This window comes from Lynx canadensis, chromosome D1, assembly GCF_007474595.2.
Source record: "Lynx canadensis isolate LIC74 chromosome D1, mLynCan4.pri.v2, whole genome shotgun sequence".
Classification (NCBI taxonomy): domain Eukaryota; kingdom Metazoa; phylum Chordata; class Mammalia; order Carnivora; family Felidae; genus Lynx; species Lynx canadensis.
Window position 1 is genome coordinate 41,101,620 of NC_044312.2, and position 10,364 is coordinate 41,111,983.

At 40.1% G+C, this 10,364-nt stretch overlaps 1 pseudogene; it reads left to right on the forward strand.

The window, feature by feature from the left end:
• Positions 1–1,336: 1,336 nt before the first annotated feature.
• Positions 1,337–5,980, forward strand: LOC115525276 (annotated as a pseudogene).
• Positions 5,981–10,364: the final 4,384 nt, after the last annotated feature.

Consider the following 10,364-nt stretch of genomic DNA (forward strand, 5'->3'; position numbering starts at 1 on the left):
TGGGGTTCATATGTCTATTCAAGAGTTGCCAAGTCAGAGCAACTCAGAAACGCTAAAAGACAGAAAACAATAACAACAAACACCCAAGCAAAGAAAAATGCACTTCACTTCCCAAAATGAGAGATTTTAAGATCCATCTGAGAAAGACAGATAACTCCTGATCTTCCTTCACCTTCTGTTGAGAAGCCAAAACACAGCAAGGCTGGTGTTTCCGACCTCTTTATTAAGAATCCCATGTGCTGACTAGGAAATATTCCTCTGCTACGAGATGAATCTTCTAGAGAGTGACAAGCCATCTACTCAAACCTGGTGGGCAAGCTCTGCATGTTAACTTAGCATTTGAGGTCCCCAGAATGACTGACCACTTGCCCAAGAGCCAACCCCACATGCATGCTCCCCAAACGGGTGGCTTTCCCAAGGCAACTCTGTCTGCCTGAAAACAGAACTGCCTGAAATAGTATTAGACAAAGCAGACAATTTAATTTTATGAAAGGGCTGCAAATTTGACCTCACAGCTGGAGAAAGTGCATTGTTTTGATCAGAACAAAAGAAAGCAAAAGCCTCTCTTTCCCCACCCACCTCAAGCTAAGAGGCAGCCAGTTGATCCCAGCAGAGAATTTTTAACACCCAGAGTTCACGCGCGGATGCTAAAGTACCACGGGGCATAGCTTTGCTCAGCACACCCTGCCAGGAGCCACAGGGAGATGGTCTGTGTTCGTTCATGTTTTTAATGGCTCCCTAATAATTTATAATGACAATGCTACTGTTTCTCATTTCAGTGTCTAATGTTTTAATGTTGGGTTTATTTATCTTACCCAAAACAACATAATAATTGCAGAGCAGAAAAACCACTTTGGGAAAAGGAGTGTTTGCACATGCTAATGATTTAATTTAAATAGTTCTGTGAATAAAAACTGAGGATGTGTGATTAAAAAAAAAGTGTGCTTTCATCTTTGTTTCAAATGTTATATATGATGTTTTTAGGTCAGTAAACAATAGAATGTAAAATATTAAGCTGTAAAATACCATAAAGGACAATCATCTAAAAACCTCTCATGTATAAGGTGCACAAATAGTCAACTGTGACATCGGCCATTCTAGTAAGAGGTGGTGTTGCTTACAGCCAAGCCAGTAATCATACCTCTCAGTAATAAATATGGTTAATGATGACAACCGAAGGCATTAAAAACATCTTCTGAACCATCAACAGTAAACAGTACTCCTGTTTACAAGTTCTGAGTTCAAAGCTCCCTGACCAGCCGTGGACCATGGAAAAGCCATGTATCTCAATATGTCTCACCTTCCTCAACTGTCAACGCAGGGCACTGGGCTAACCATGCTCCAAAGAATCATCAAAGAGTTTTTAAAAATCCAGTTCAAGGCCAAGGTGATCCTCACCTTCAACAACTAAGGGAAACACAGCTCTCCAAGTTCTACCAGCCCTACAGTGAAGACACACAAGAGAAAATCTCCAGGGAAACATTCCATGTGATATTTCAGAGAGATGAACATGTTTGTGATCTCATAGAAGGAGGACTGTTAATTGGAGGATCAGACAACAAACTGATGGATAGACACTAGGCAACATTATAGTTTGTCTCCTGTGTAGATTCTTCAGAGTGAACTTGACATTTTAGATCTAATTCAATCATGCAAGAAGCCCATGATTCATGGATTTCCTAACCACGTGTATCCAGACCTGACCCCCAAACCCATCTCTCCCCGCTTACTGAAAACCTTTCATAATGTCCCTGGAACTCAAGGTGTTTATGGAAACATTAGACAAGTTTTTTGAAAATGTCCATGACCTGGATTTAATTTTCCATGTAAACGGGGTTCACAGTATTCTTGCAGAAATGGTGACTGGGGGTAATGGCACTGGAAACCAACATGAAGAAGATGGTTACACAAGTTGATGCACAAAATTAACTGGAGAAATCTGAGGTAATGGTTTTCACTGGCCTATTTTGTATTAGTCAACATTTTTCTCAGGCTGGCTTAACGGGAGCTACAGTCTGTGCTGTAAAGAACATGAATCTTCCTGGGGCGCCTGGGTGGCTCAGTCGGTTAAGAGTCCAACTCTTGACTTCAGCTCAGGTCATGATCTCATGGTCATGAGTTCGACCCCCGAAGTCAGGCTCTGTGCTGACAGTGTGGAGTCTGCTTGGGATCCTCTCTTTTCCTCTCTCTCTGCCCCTCTCCTGCTCTCTCACTCTCTCTCAAAAATAAATAAACTTTAAAAAAAAGAATATGAATCTTCCTGAGATCCCTAGCATTATGAACATTCGTGGTCTCATTACAAAGTGCCAAAGGCTCCTCCCAGGTAAAATCCAGGGGGAAAGTCATCCAAGCATACCATGCAGTTGTGTACCAAAAACAGAGGAGGAGAGTCATAGCTTTTACCCTTGGATTTAAGTCCAGGTATCATATAGGTGATGTATAATCAGTATGGAAGTTCAATGTCGCTTTTCTTGCTCAGTGATTTTAAAGAAATTAAGTAGTTTCAGTGTCATATTTATCTTTCTTTGATAAATTACATTCATGTGCCCCCCTAAGGCATGCCTCCATGTATCGGCTATTACAGTATTTCAAAAAGTATTTGTCACATTTCTTTAAACTATGTACAATCCAAATGTTGGTGTTTTGTGTGGATCCCAAGTGCAGCATTCCACAATTCTTTCTTATTTGTCACAACTGTTAAAGAATCAAGTATGTGTTGCATGAAAAGATTGTCCTTTTCCTCTTAGTTTAAATAAACTCCAAGGTAACTGGACTTCTAAAAAAGAATCCAGTTCAATTATAATCTTAGCAGAAAGCAAACTAAATTACTGTAATTCCTTGACAGTCAGTAATTTACATAGAGTACGTGTATGTGTATTTATTTTTAAATAGGACAACACACTTGCACTTTTCTTACCCTCCTGATGAAGATGGAAGTCTCCATGCTTCAGCAGCTGGGACATCACAGCTGACACACCAGAAGTTCATTCCAATAGGTCTAAAGACAATACAGCTGACAATAATAAAAGTATAATTGCTACAAAACAGTACTCAGAAAAATGGGACTCCAGAAGGAAGACAGGAAATAAGTGTAATTAACAAGAGAGGGGGGAGTGAAAAACTTGTTTCTCTTATGGGGCAGACGAGCTGGAGTGAAAGGGAATTTGAGACAGGGTCATTGACGTTAAGACTTTTGACTAACTGGAAAATACTTTTAAACAGGATACTTCTGTGTTTCAATAATCTGCATTTATAATAATTCTGTCTTTTATATTGTATTCTTCTACAGGTAGTTCACAATAATTTTTTTGTTAATCACTAAGAGTACTCGGCTGAGTGTGTCTGAAGCAATCAACCAAGTCTGCTCACCATTTTTGTTGTCTTCCCCCAAGTTGAAATAACCAGCTTACAAATATAAAATTCCTTCAGGACGCGATCCAGAGGTCATCTCCTTGGTGATGCATTCTTTGGAATCCACTACCACCTGTATACTTTCTTTCTCCCTTACTTTCATTATTTTTCTGCTTAGCGCTTAAACCCATGTAACATATTACACATTATACTTATCTTGACTATGATCTACTTCCCCATTAGAATGTTTCAAGGAAAAGGATTTTGTCCATTTGGCTCACTGGTCTAACTCAGTGCCTTGAACACTGCCCGGCATATAGTTGGTGCTCAACATATATAACATACACAAAACCTTGGTGTGTGAATATAATTCATTATGGAAACAGGCTTGGCTTGTAATTCAAAGCACTTGTATATCAAAGCGAATTTCAAGAACCATTGGCTCAGTTGCGGTGACGTGATGTTCGGCATCATGTACTGCTGACATTGCAAGGCATCGCTCATTTATCAAATTAAAATCTATTAGAAATGTTTGCTTGTCTTGTGGAACACTCACAGTACAAGTTACCCACAATCCAAGATTTTACTGTATATGATATGTCATAACATCTGACATTATATATTGTAATATCAAATATATACCATAAATTATGTAGAATATATATACTACTATGATATGTTATTTCACATGATGTACTTTATATTATAATAGTATATCATGTATTTATTATGCTGAAAACACTTTAGTCTATATTACATGTTCATTATATTATATGTTATACAATATACAATGTATTATATGTATATACATTATATTATATATATGTATATACATTATATGTTATATAATATACAATGTATTATATATATATACATATATATATATGTATACATATACAATGTACAACATATATTACAATAAATGATTGGATATTGCAGATATTCCCTTTAAGCTCCTAGCAACGAAGGCCAGTGAGAAAATGGGATGCACTGAGCGGGGTGAGGGTGGCATTTTTCTAGGAGGGCCCAGACATACAGACCACAGGAGCAGTGTCAGGACAAGCACAAGGGCTGTGGAGTCAGACAACATGAGCTGAAGTTTTGGCTCTGTTACTTCCTAGCTCTGTGCAATCGGGCAAGTTATTCAACCTCTCTAAACTTCAGTTCCCATATCCATAAATCTGCGATAGTAAGAGTACCTGCCTCATAAGTTTAATGTGAGGATTGAGTGAGCTCAAGTATGTGAGACAGCCTGCAGAGTATCTATCTAGCAGAAAGACTCTCCATAAGGACTCGATGATGGTGGTGATGCTGATGAGGAGGATAAAGAAGGTGATCATTACACTGTGACGAGGAATGAAGACAGGACACTCAGTTCAGCAGACAAAACTCAGAGGGGTGTCTGGCTGGCGCAGTCGGTTAAGCATCCGACTTCAGCCAGGTCACGATCTCGCGGTCTGTGAGTTCGAGCCCCGCGTCGGGCTCTGGGCTGATGGCTCGGAGCCTGGAGCCTGTTTCCGATTCTGTGTCTCCCTCTCTCTCTCTGCCCCTCGCCCATTCATGCTCTGTCTCTCTCTGTCCCAAAAATAAATAAACGTTGAAAAAAAAATTAAAAAAAAAAACCTCAGAAATCTCCCACATCTGGTTCCCTCTCTGCCTCCCTCTGCACTTCCAGCCCATGAATTCACGCAGGCACATTTGAAAGAATAGCACTCAGCTGTCACATGCTCCCAAGAAAGGAGAGATACTAAAAAGATGTTTTGCCCACATCAATAGAAGAATACAAAGTGCTGGCACTTTTCCCTTGTAGATCTAAGCACGCCAGGGTCCAGAGAAACGGGAGTCGTAATGCCTTGACAAATCAGAGCCTTTGGGAGATGTATCCTTCCGTGCGGTTGCATGTTCTAAGAGCATGTGCCCAGGTAGCCATCACAATCTTATGGGTTGAGTTTTGTTCTGCTTACGTGTTGTTTTGATGAAAACTTCCAAACGCACTGAACTTCGCTGCCTGAGCCCAATTTGCATGGTGCCGAGATTCACTCAGCTCGGGTGGTGATTCTCTACCACCCTCCAGGCCCCCACTAGTTCCCTAGCCTCCTGACAGGAACTCCCACTACTACAGCAGAGAAATGAGCTCCCCCAAGGCACTGACTGGTAAGGGAGACCTGCCAACAAACACAGCTCCCCAGCTGCCCAGGCACACCAAGCACAACCCAGAAGAGCTGAGTGAGGACTTAATGCCCAGGGTGGTGAAGCTGATCTGTAAGAGGTCAAAAATGGGAAAGAGACAACAGAAGAACCGCTTGTCCTCCCCTCCGAGCCCAGGCCAAGCGGTCCAAGATTCAAAAGTTCTACGTGGCCTCCCTGGACACACACGGGGAGACTGAGAAACGTGCTGGATGTTGTTGGGAAGCTGTAACCAATTTAATAACGTACCAATTTGTATTTGGTGTCCCTTCCTTCAGACCTGGCTTCCTTTTCCACAATCACCCGTGTTCCCTTGGGATTGCACCCTTAATAAAACATTAGCTTCCACTGTAACTTTCGCCCCAGGGTCTGTTTTCTAGGGAACCGGGGCCTCTACAATGACTGGGGCTATTCAGTAATGATCAACTATTACACCGCATAGTAATGAAGCGAAGGGCTCCCTCTGGGTTTCAGCCCTTAAGGAGACACTTAGGGCTGTTTATCCAGAGAGTGTCTGAAGTGTAGTGATTAAGAGCTCAGACTCTGGTACTGGCCTGCCTCATTTAAATCCCAGCTCTACCAGGGCTGGGAAAACTCAGACAGTCATTTAAAATCAAGCTTTTGATTCCTCATCTGTAAGATGTGGATAGCGAGAGTACCCACCTCATGGAATCCTTGTGAAAAGTAAATGAGTTAACACTTCTTTAATGGCTGGCATATAACAAACACACAATAGGGGTTAGCTACTTATTTCTCTTGTTGTCTGATTACCAGGGTTACTTCTCACTGTTGTTATTAAGCCTTTCTACAGCAATATCCCCCTTGCAATTTCTAAAATACAGTAGGATAGATATCAGGAAGTCTAGCTATTAGAATTATGTGCAAAGTAAAAGTAAATAAGGTCTGGGCAAAAAACAGGAGTTCAGGTATGTCAGTGCAAATTATTTTTCAATAGGCTATTTACAAGGTCCCCAACAGCAATTTTTTTTTTTTTTGCTTACATCCTAGTTCTTGAGTGTATCCTACCAAATTCTGAAGTTCTCAATTAGCAAGGTATTATTATACGTTTTGCAGTCATGCTGTATGACTGTGGAATACAGAATTCTGACCTAGCATTAGCACTGTTGAGTGCCTACACTATCCTAACTTAAGAAACACAAGAATTTAGTCATTATAAATGGAATTCTCACTCACTCCAATTCTGATTATTTGCCCTCTAGGCTAAAACCACAGACAAATAAGACTATACCTACACTTTTAGCAACTACAACGTTTTATGAAGTTGTTGTCCAAAAACATATCACTGTGTTTTCATTTCCAATTTCATGGGTTTTGTTTTGTTTTTATTTGAGAGAGAGACAGAGAAAGAGAGAATCTCAAATAGGCTCCATGCTCATCTATGCTCAGTATGGACTCTGACACGGGGCTCAGTCCTACAACCCTGGGATCATGACCTGAGTCAAAATCAAGAGTCAAATGCTCAACGACTGAGGCACCCAGGCAACCCTCCAAGCTCATTCAGTTTAACCATGTGGTAAACACTCCTTTAGAAGTATCCTCAAGGGTTGAGAAAGAAATACATGAACCACTGCCCAGATCTGGGGAGAGCTGTAGGATATGCATGAGGGCAAGGGTAGATTTTTAGGAGAAAACTTTTAACTTTGTGTTCCGTTTCCATGAACTCATTCAGGATCTCAGGGCCTCATACTGCCTCAAGTCTGATATGATATCCCAAGTATAGAATTCCTTATCAAAACTGACCTTAAGTCAATGTGTTTTTTAAATAATTGCAGGGCTTTATCAACGTTCTAGTCAATGAAATCAGAAGCATACTACCAAAGTCAGCAGGCCATGGGGATGAAAATTATCCACTTGTGAGATATGCTACCAATGTATACATTATAACAGTCATAAATTTGATGATCCATAATCAATTTTAATAATGATGTGGACATTATGGCTCAGCAAAATCCCTCGTGATTTAGGGGAAACCTCCAAGTCATGTTTTTAGGGTATAGATAATGAGTCTAAATGAAAGAACTCCAACAGTTACTAGGACAGGTCTCAAAGGCCCCTTTCATTTGTTTCCGGATCCCGATGTATCTTACTATTTAATTCCCAAACGTGTGTTATGAAACAGAGTAGGCCCAAGGAACAATGCAATTGTCTCGCCAGCCAACTGTTCCAAAAAGGCAGTGAGCCCAAGACTCTAAACTTCTTGACCTTGCAGATTTCTTACTCTTCAAGGGCTGCTTTGGCTACAGAACTTCCAGAGCACTTCCTTGAGATACTGGGACACACCAGGGAGCCAGATCCACTCACATGCAACCTTGATCTTATATCCTTTGCGTGGTCTATCTACTGCCTCAATAATAGCCAAGAGGGATAAAGACCTTAAACCTGGCCCGGGTGTCACTGGCACCAATCTTCAAGTCAGGACTAGCCTTTGCAGCCTGGTCCAGCTCAGTCACTCCCTCCATTGACCTTGAAGATTTACTTCTTTCAGAAAAATGTTCATTTACCAGCATTGTTAGGCAGATGCCCATTTAACATGGAGCTATCTGAGGCAAACCTTAAGCCCCAGGGAGGACCCTAGCAATATTCACATGGTTATACATTTTTATTCATTTTTTGCAAAAGTAATATATTTTAACCACAACAATTTAAAATTTCTTTCTCTTTCCCCTCCAACTCCTCTATTACATTCTGCATCATCAAGGAGAGTGGCTGCAGGCATAAGAGAAAATGGAGTTAAAGATACATTAGGTTTGCATTCAGTGGCATACATTTATGTGGTTCCCCATCAGTCCCAGCTATAGATAAATTGTCGCTAGCCGTCCAGTGCAGGAATGGCTTCCAAAAACACTCCTACCACCTACTGAACCAAGAGACCTGGCAGTCTAGCACGGACATGAAGGACTAGAACTTGCATCGCAAGGACTTGAACACATCTTGTGGTGGACAGAATTGGGACTACAATTCCGGTGGGGGGAGGAGAAACCAAGCTCAAATGTATGGAGCCAGAGCTAGCTTGTGGAAAATTCCCCAGTCATTAGATATGTATGCTTGTAACTGGAATATTTGGTTCTTGCCTACAGAGTCATAATGAGAATTCTCTCCTGAAATGCAGCACACAAATTATAAACACACCATGATCTTTTTCTTTTGTTGATTAGATTCCCAGAAATGGAAATTACTGGACTCTTTGTTTACCGAGCACAGACATGTAGCAGTATTAACAGCAAATGTGTCTGTTATAGCTCATACGAAAAAGAAACTCAATCGAGATTTTTTTTTCAAATTTGACACCAACGTAGAAAATTTACATAGCATTACCAGTAACAAGTCATGACCACAGAGTAACATGTCTAAACTCTCAACAATAAAAAACAAATTTCAATCAACTAGCACTGGAGGAAAACTAAATAATCTTTCTTCACTTTCTATAGAAACAATTACAGAATTGTTAGCCCATGAAGAGGCAATCAAGCCAAACATGCAACCAAAAAATGTAGGGGAAAGGAAGTATTAGAGAGGTATGTCAGGAGTTTAATCAACAAAATATAATATTATTTTTCCGAGTTTTGTAACATTTGTGGTATTTGTTGAGTTTTAAACTTAAGAGCTGATGTGACTTCTTTCCTCGGTTCAAACAAATGCAGTAATTTTATAGTCATGAATGTTTATACTTTTTCTCAAAGCAGGCAACCAACAAATGATACAAGGTAGGTACTTCAAGCCTTACAAAACCTGGATCCGTTTCTGGGGTCAGGCATTCCTTGACAATTAAGCCTTGCTTATATATCATCATCAACTCTCACTGTAATGCTCTGGTTATCTCTCATTCTGTCTTGTCTCCAATTGGAATTTGTAAAATCATCCCACGATGCCAAAGGGTGATGCTGAGGCCACAATAAACATGATGGATGGCTAGCACAAGGCACTCACTTACTTTGTGTCACTTACGCATCACACGGTTTGCAATTACATGCTTTTCTGTCTGTACAGCTAGCCCTTGACTTAATCATCTCAGCATCCTTTTCGAGTGCAAAGCACCAGTGCCCACAGGGAATCAGGGAACTACAAATGTAGGAATGAGGGAAAAAAAAAACAGGTGGCAAGAAAAAAGGAAGAAGGGAAACGGGGAAAAGGCAGATTTTTAAGGAAGCAAGTGGAGAAAAAAAACTATAAAAGTTGTTTAAGCTGTATTTTATAGATATTGGGGGTAAACCACAAAGGCTTTATGTTTTTTACCATAGTATCTTTGCGTGTGTGTTTGTACACCTCAATTTTTTAGCTTAATTGCTCCCACTTTTATGCACTCTGACTCAAGACATTTCATATCCATATGCTATTTTAGCTCAGTATTATTCTCACCACCATACTGCTTTTTAAAAGCAACTAGAATATTAACTATGTTATGCAAATGAAAATGTGAATTTAATCACAAAGAGTGGCCCTAGAGGAGCCACTAAATCCTCCAACGTCCAAAGAGAAAATTGGAGACTCCTATTATATTCAGTAAGTCATATACCGGTGCCCAGAATTTAATATAAATTGAATTGAATCCTACACAGAACTCTTTGTAGATTCTGTCTGTCGATAAGACATGCTTTCAGAAAAACTGGCGAGTTAAAAATACGGACTACAGCCCATTTTCGTTTTCATTTCATTTTCTTTTCAATGAAACATTGTGAATGTAGTGGCACCACATAAATATTTATCAAACTCTATAATTCTTCCAAATGTAATGATAAATGAAAGTATCTTTCACGTGCATACAAAACACCTGCAAAAAACATTTTCAGAAGACTGATATGAAATGC